The following is an 8087-nucleotide window of genomic DNA, read 5'->3' on the forward strand; positions in this document are numbered from 1 at the left end:
GAACCATTGCCCATTTACTTTATCCCTCGCACCCTCATATTGGCGATTCGACGAAGAAATTGCATCGCAATTGAAAGTTACTGGTTCCATGCACACATTTCTGTAGGGGACTACCGTGGTGGTACTTACCAGGTTGAATCTCACCTGGGAGTCCAGTTGCTTAAATGCGACGTCCAACTGTCACTTGCTGTACCCTTGGCACCCTCAAAGTCATGATGTGACATTGAAATTGTGTCTCGAATGGAAAATACAGGCTCCAAGGTACTTTTCTATAAGGGACTAACGCAGCTACATTTACCTCATTGTATCTCTCCTGGGAGACCAGTAGCTTGTGTTCGACGAACCACTGCCCATTTACTTTATCCCTCGCACCATCATATTGGCGATTCGACGAAGAAATTGCATCGCAATTGAAAGTTGCTGGTTCCATGCACACATTTCTGTAGGGGACTGCCGTGGTTGTACTTACCAGGTTGAATCTCACCTGAGAGTCCAGTTGCTTAAATCCGACGTGCAACTGTCACTTGCTGTACCCTTGGCACCCTCAAATTCATGATGCGACATTGAAATTGTGTCTCGAATGGAAAATACAGGCTCCAAGGTACTTTTCTATAAGGGACTAACGCAGCTACATTTACCTCATTGTATCTCTCCTGGACGACCAGTAGCTTGTGTTCGACGAACCATTGCCCATTTACTTTATCCCTCGCAGCCTCATATTTGCGATTCGACGAGGAAATTGCATCGCAATTGAAAGTTACTGGTTCCATGCACACATTTCTGTAGGGGACTACCGTGGTTGTACTTACCATGTTGAATCTCACCTGGGAGTTCAGTTCCTTAAATCCGACGTCCAACTGTCACTTGCTGTACCCTTGGCACCCTCAAATTCATGATGTGACGTTTAAATTGTGTCTCGAATAGAAAATACAGGCTCAAAGGTACTTTTCTATAAGGGATTAACGCAGCTACATTTACCTCATTGTATCTCTCCTGGGAGACCAGTAGCTTGTATTCGACGAACCATTGCCCATTTACTTTATCCCTCGCACCCTCATATTGGCGATTCGACGAAGAAATTGCATCGCAATTCAAAGATACTGGTTCCATGCACACATTTCTGTAGGGGACTACCGTGGTTGTACTTACCAGGTTGAATCTCACCTGGGAGTCCAGTTGCTTAAATGCGACGTCCAACTGTCACTTGCTGTACCCTTGGCACCCTCAAAGTCATGATGTGACATTGAAATTGTGTCTCGAATGGAAAATACAGGCTCCAAGGTACTTTTCTATAAGGGACTAACGCAGCTACATTTACCTCATTGTATCTCTCCTGCGAGACCAGTAGCTTGTGTTCGACGAACCATTGCCCATTTACTTTATCCCTCGCACCCTCATATTGGCGATTCGACGAAGAAATTGCATCGCGATTGAAAGTTACTGGTTCCATGCACACATTTCTGTAGGGGACTACCGTGGTTGTACTTACCAGGTTGAATCTCACCTGGGAGTCCAGTTGCTTAAATCCGACGTGCAACTGTCACTTGCTGTACCCTTGGCACCCTCAAATTCATGATGCGACATTGAAATTGTGTCTCGAATGGAAAATACAGGCCCCAAGGTACTTTTCTATAAGGGCCTAACGCAGCTACATTTACCTCATTGTATCTCTCCTGGGAGACCAGTAACTTGTGTTCGACGAACCACTGCCTATATACTTTATCCCTCGCACCATCATATTGGCGATTCGACGAAGAAATTGCATCACAATTGAAAATTACTGGCTACATGCACACATTTCTGTAGGAGACTACCGCGGCTGCACTTACCGGGTTGAATTTTACCTGGGAGTGCAGTGGCTTAAATCCGACGTGCAACTGTCACTTGCTGTACCCTTGGCACACTCTAATTCATGATGCGACATTAAAATTGTGTCTCGAATGGAAAATACAGGCTCGAAGGAACTTCACTATAAGGGACTAACGCAGCTACATTTACCTCATTGTATCTCTCCTGGGAGACCAGTAGCTTGTGTTCGACCAACCACTGCCCATTTAATTTAGCCCTCGCACCCTCATATTGGCGATTCGACGAAGAAATTGCATCGCAAATGAAAATTACTAATCCGTGCACCCATTTCTGTGGGGGACTACCGCTTCTCCATTTACGGGTTTGAATCTCACCTGGGAGTCCAGTTGCTTAAATCTGACGTGCAACTGTCACTTGCTGTACCCTTGGCACCCTCAAATTCATGATGTGACATTGAAATTGTGTCTCGTATGGAAGATACAGGCTCCAAGGAACTTCTTTATAAGGGACTAACGCAGCTACATTTACCTCATTGTATCTTTCCTTGGAGACCAGTAGCTTGTGTTCGACTTACCATTGCCCATTTACTTTATCCCTCGCACCCTCATACTGGCGATTCGACGAAGAAATTGCATCGCAATTGAAAGTTACTGGTTCCATGCACACATTTCTGTGGGGGACTACCGTTGTTTCACTTAGCAGGTTGAATCTCACCTGGGAGTCCAGTTGCTTAAATCCGACGTCCAACTGTCACTTGCTGTACCCTTGGCACCCTCAAATTCATGATGCGACATTGAAATTGTGTCTCGAATGGAAAATAAATGTCCTAGGTAATTTTCTATAAGGGTCTAACGCAGCTACATTTACCTCATTGTATTTCTCCTGGGAGACCAGTAGCTTGTGTTCGACAAACCACTGCCCATTTACTTTATCCCTCGCACCATCATATTGGTGATTCGATGAAGAAATTGCATCGCAATTAAAAATTACTGTCTCCCTGCACACATTTCTGTAATGGACTACCGCGGCTGCACTTACCGGGTTGAATCTCACCTGGGAGTCCAGTAGCTTAAATCCGACGTGCAACTGTCACTTTCGATACCCTTGGCACCCTCAAATTCATGATGTGACGTTGAAATTGTGTCTCGAATAGAAAATACAGGCTCAAAGGTACTTTTCTATAAGGGATTAACGCAGCTACATTTACCTCATTGTATCTCTCCTGGGAGACCAGTAGCTTGTATTCGACGAACCATTGCCCATTTACCTTATCCCTCGCACCCTCAATTTGGCGATTCGACGAAGAAATTGCATCGCAATTGAAAGATACTGGTTCCATGCACACATTTTTTTAGGGGACTACCGTGGTTGTACTTACCAGGTTGAATCTCACATGGGAGTCCAGTTGCTTAAATCCGACGTCCAACTGTCACTTGCTGTACCCTTGGCACCCTCAAATTCATGATGTGACATTGAAATTGTGTCTCGAATGGAAAATACAGGTTCCAAGGAACTTTTCTATAAGCTACTAACGCAGCTACATTTACCTCATTGTATCTCTCCTGGGGGACCAGTAGCTTGTGTTCGACGAACCATTGCCCATTTACTTTATCCCTCGCACCCTCATATTGGCGATTCGACGAAGAAATTGCATCGCAATTGAAAGTTACTGGTTCCATGCACACATTTCTGTAGGGGACTACCGTGGTGGTACTTACCAGGTTGAATCTCACCTGGGAGTCCAGTTGCTTAAATGCGACGTCCAACTGTCACTTGCTGTACCCTTGGCACCCTCAAAGTCATGATGTGACATTGAAATTGTGTCTCGAATGGAAAATACAGGCTCCAAGGTACTTTTCTATAAGGGACTAACGCAGCTACATTTACCTCATTGTATCTCTCCTGGGAGACCAGTAGCTTGTGTTCGACGAACCACTGCCCATTTACTTTATCCCTCGCACCATCATATTGGCGATTCGACGAAGAAATTGCATCGCAATTGAAAGTTGCTGGTTCCATGCACACATTTCTGTAGGGGACTGCCGTGGTTGTACTTACCAGGTTGAATCTCACCTGAGAGTCCAGTTGCTTAAATCCGACGTGCAACTGTCACTTGCTGTACCCTTGGCACCCTCAAATTCATGATGCGACATTGAAATTGTGTCTCGAATGGAAAATACAGGCTCCAAGGTACTTTTCTATAAGGGACTAACGCAGCTACATTTACCTCATTGTATCTCTCCTGGACGACCAGTAGCTTGTGTTCGACGAACCATTGCCCATTTACTTTATCCCTCGCAGCCTCATATTTGCGATTCGACGAAGAAATTGCATCGCAATTGAAAGTTACTGGTTCCATGCACACATTTCTGTAGGGGACTACCGTGGTTGTACTTACCATGTTGAATCTCACCTGGGAGTTCAGTTCCTTAAATCCGACGTCCAACTGTCACTTGCTGTACCCTTGGCACCCTCAAATTCATGATATGACATTGAAATTGTGTCTCGTATGGAAAATACTTGCTCCAAGGTACTTTTCTATATGGGACTAACGCAGCTACATTTACCTCATTGTATCTCTTTTGGGAGACCAGTAGCTTGTGTTCGACGAACCATTGCCCATTTCCTTTATCCCTCGCTCCCTCATATTGGCGATTCGACGAAGAAATTGCATCGCAATTGAAAATTACTGGTTCCATGCACACATTTCTGTGGGGGACTACCGCATCTGCATTTACCGTTTTGAATCTCACCTGGGAGTCCAGTGGCTTAAATCCGACGTGCTACTTTCACTTGCTGTACCCTTGGCACCTTCAAATTCATGATGCGACATTGAAATTGTGTCTCAAATGGAAAATACAGGCTCCGAGTTACTTTTCTATAAGGGACTAACGCAGCTACATTTACCTCATTGTATCTGTCCTGGGAGACCAGTAGCTTGTGTTCGACGAACCACTGCCCATTTACTTTATCCCTCGCACCCTCATACTGGCGATTCGACGAAGAAATTGCATCGCAATTGAAAGTTACTGGTTCCATGCACACATTTCTGTGGGGGACTACCGTTGTTTCACTTAGCAGGTTGAATCTCACCTGGGAGTCCAGTTGCTTAAATCCGACGTCCAACTGTCACTTGCTGTACCCTTGGCACCCTCAAATTCATGATGCGACATTGAAATTGTGTCTCGAATGGAAAATAAATGTCCTAGGTAATTTTCTATAAGGGTCTAACGCAGCTACATTTACCTCATTGTATGTTTCCTGGGAGACCAGTAGCTTGTGTTCGACGAACCACTGCCCATTTACTTTATCCCTCGCACCCTCATATTGGCGATTCGACGAAGAAATTGCATCGCAATTGAAAATTACTGGCTCCATTCACACATTTCTATGGGGGAGTACCGCGGCTTCGGTTTTCGGATTGAATCTCATCTCTGAGTCCTTTAGCTTGTATTGATGTCCATCCTTGACTATCAGAATCACCCTCTTTTCTTGGGTCTTGGTGAAACTATTGGCAGTATTTCACTACAGTGGCACGTGACATTGCATTTAATCCGTATTCTGCCTGGATTTCGTGGTGGTTCTGTGTAGAATCGTTTTCTCCCACGTACTTTAGTGTTGGAGTGTGTTTTCAATTGCCGCACCATTTCACTCGTGCAATGTGGTGCACCTGGTACCCGCAATGCAGAAGAACTGCATCTGCAGGAAACCAGGAACGTGTCCTCTATGTCAGGGCAATGCGTTACTCTTGTTGAGTTATGGCCTTAGCATAGAACGACATGTTTTGCTTTTGGAAGTCCCCTCGTTATTCCTTTAATTGTGCAGTTACATTAGAGAACTTAAATAGAGAAATGGATAGCTGCAGCTGAAATAAGAACAAGATCTCTCGAATGTAGATAACCTAGTATGAACAGAACAGTGGATGCATTATCGTAACCAAGATAGACATGAGAACCCACTACAGTAGCACATCTTTCTACACATATTAGCTCCGGATGTGGCGAAGAGAGTGAAGGAATTTATGATGAGATAAAGGAAATTATTCAGATAGGTAAGGTAGACGAAAACGTAATTGTGGAGGAGGACTGGAAAGGTAGATAGCATGGAAAGGAAGGGTGGGACTACTACTAGGGAAATGTGAATACGAGGAAAGCAATAGGAGGGGAGCCGACGTGGTAGGATTCTCTTTAGTTTAAGACTCGTGCAACAATGTTGTGTTCATTGAAGAGACCCAGAAACGCAGGAAGCTTTCAGGCACCTTATACACAAATCAAATAAAGTTTTGCATCACTTCGGTTTCGAGACTTCGGGAACCTGTACAGAAAAACGTGAACATCATTTCCGCCCTTCTGATTGCTCATGAAAACCACTATACAGCAAGACCTTCAGAAGTGGTGGTCCAAATTGCTGTACACACCGGTACCGCTAATACCCAGTAGCACGTCCTCTTGCATTGATGCATTCCTGTATTCGTCGTGTCATACTATCCACAAGTTCATCAAGGCATTGTCGGTCCAAACTGTCTCACTCCTCAACAGCGATTCGGCGTAGATCCCTCAGAGTGGTTGGTGGGTCACATCATCCATAAACAGCCATTTTCAATCACAAGATGTGCACGATGGGGGCGCGAATTGTCGTCCATGAAAAGGAATGCCTCGCCAATATGCTGCCAATATGGTTGCACTATCGGTCGTAGGATGGCATTCATGTATGTAAAGCTCTTACGGCGCCTTTCGTGACCACCAGCGGCGTACGTCGGCTCCACACAATGCCACCCCAAAACGGCAGGGAACCTCTACCTTGATGCACTCGCTGGTCAGTGTGTTTAAGGGGTTCAGCCTGACCGGGTTGCATCCAACCACGTCTCCGACGATTGTCTGGTTGAAGGCATATGCGACACTTATCAGTGAAGAGAACGTGATGCAATCCTGAGCGGTCCATTCGGCATGTTGTTGGTCCCATCCATACCTCACAGCGCGGTGTCGTGGTGGCAAAGATGGACCTCGTCATGGATTCAAATGGTTCAAATAGCTCTGAGCACTATGGGACTTAACATCTATGGTCATCAGTCCCCTAGAACTTAGAACTACTTAAACCTAACTAACTTAAGGACATCACACAACACCCAGTTATCACGAGGCAGAGAAAATCCCTGACCCCACTGGGAATCGAACCCGGGAACCCGGGCGTGGGAAGCGAGAACGCTACCGCACGACCACGAGATGCGGGCCTCGTCATGGACGTCGGGAGTGAAGTTGCGAATCATGCAGCCTATTGCGCACAGTCTGAGTCGTAACACGACGTCCTGTGGCTGCACGAAAAGCATCATTCAACATGGTGACGTTGCTTTCAGGGTTCCTCCGAGCCATAACCCATTGGTAGCTGTCATCCATTGCAGCCTGAGCGAGGCATGTCATCGACAGTTCCTGTCTCTCTGTATCTCCTCCATGTCCGAACGAAATCGCTTTAGTTCACTCCGAGACGCCTGGACACTTCCCATGATGAGAGCTCTACCTGGCACAAAGTAACCAACCGCGGTATTGACCGTCAGGCATGGTTGAACTACAGACAACACGAGCCGTGTACCTACTTCCTGGTGGAATGACTGGAACTGTTCGGCTGTTGGACCCACTCCGTCTATTAGGCACTGCTGATGCATGGTTGTTTAGATCTTTGGGCGGATTTAGTGACATCTCTAAACAGTCAAAGGGACTGTGTCTGTGATACAATATCCACAGTTAACGTCTATCTTCAGGGGTTCTGGGACCTGGGGTTGTGCAAAACTTTTTTGTATGTGTGTATAAAGGTGAGCCAGAGATCTTTTAACGAAATTTTATAGCGAAAATCATTTATGTACTTGTATCTCTCGAAATGTATGGAAACGGGAGCAGTATTGTAAATAACACAGCTCGAAACTGTGAGGGATGCATCGAAAAAAAGTTCTATGTATTCTTTGTATTTCTTGGTATGACTGACATAGCCTGAACTCAGCTATACGTTACTCACAATGGAAATTCCCATCGCAGCCCTCTCAGATTTAGTAGTAAAATCGCGCAGTGGATAGCCCTTCAGAAACTGAACACATGTCAAGGGAGAGAACAGGAATAAGGTGTACTGAACTGTGAAAAAAGAAGCAAAACAAAAACAATGAACGGTCCTCGTTCAAGATGTGCAACATTTAGCGTAGTGGAAGAGCCGCGGCGTCGTGTTTATGTGGCCACGGTGTTGGATTACCACAGGGGAGACCCGTGTCCAAATATCCCTCCTGATTTTTGTAT

Source organism: Schistocerca gregaria, chromosome 7 (assembly GCF_023897955.1).
Source record: "Schistocerca gregaria isolate iqSchGreg1 chromosome 7, iqSchGreg1.2, whole genome shotgun sequence".
Classification (NCBI taxonomy): Eukaryota; Metazoa; Arthropoda; class Insecta; order Orthoptera; family Acrididae; genus Schistocerca; species Schistocerca gregaria.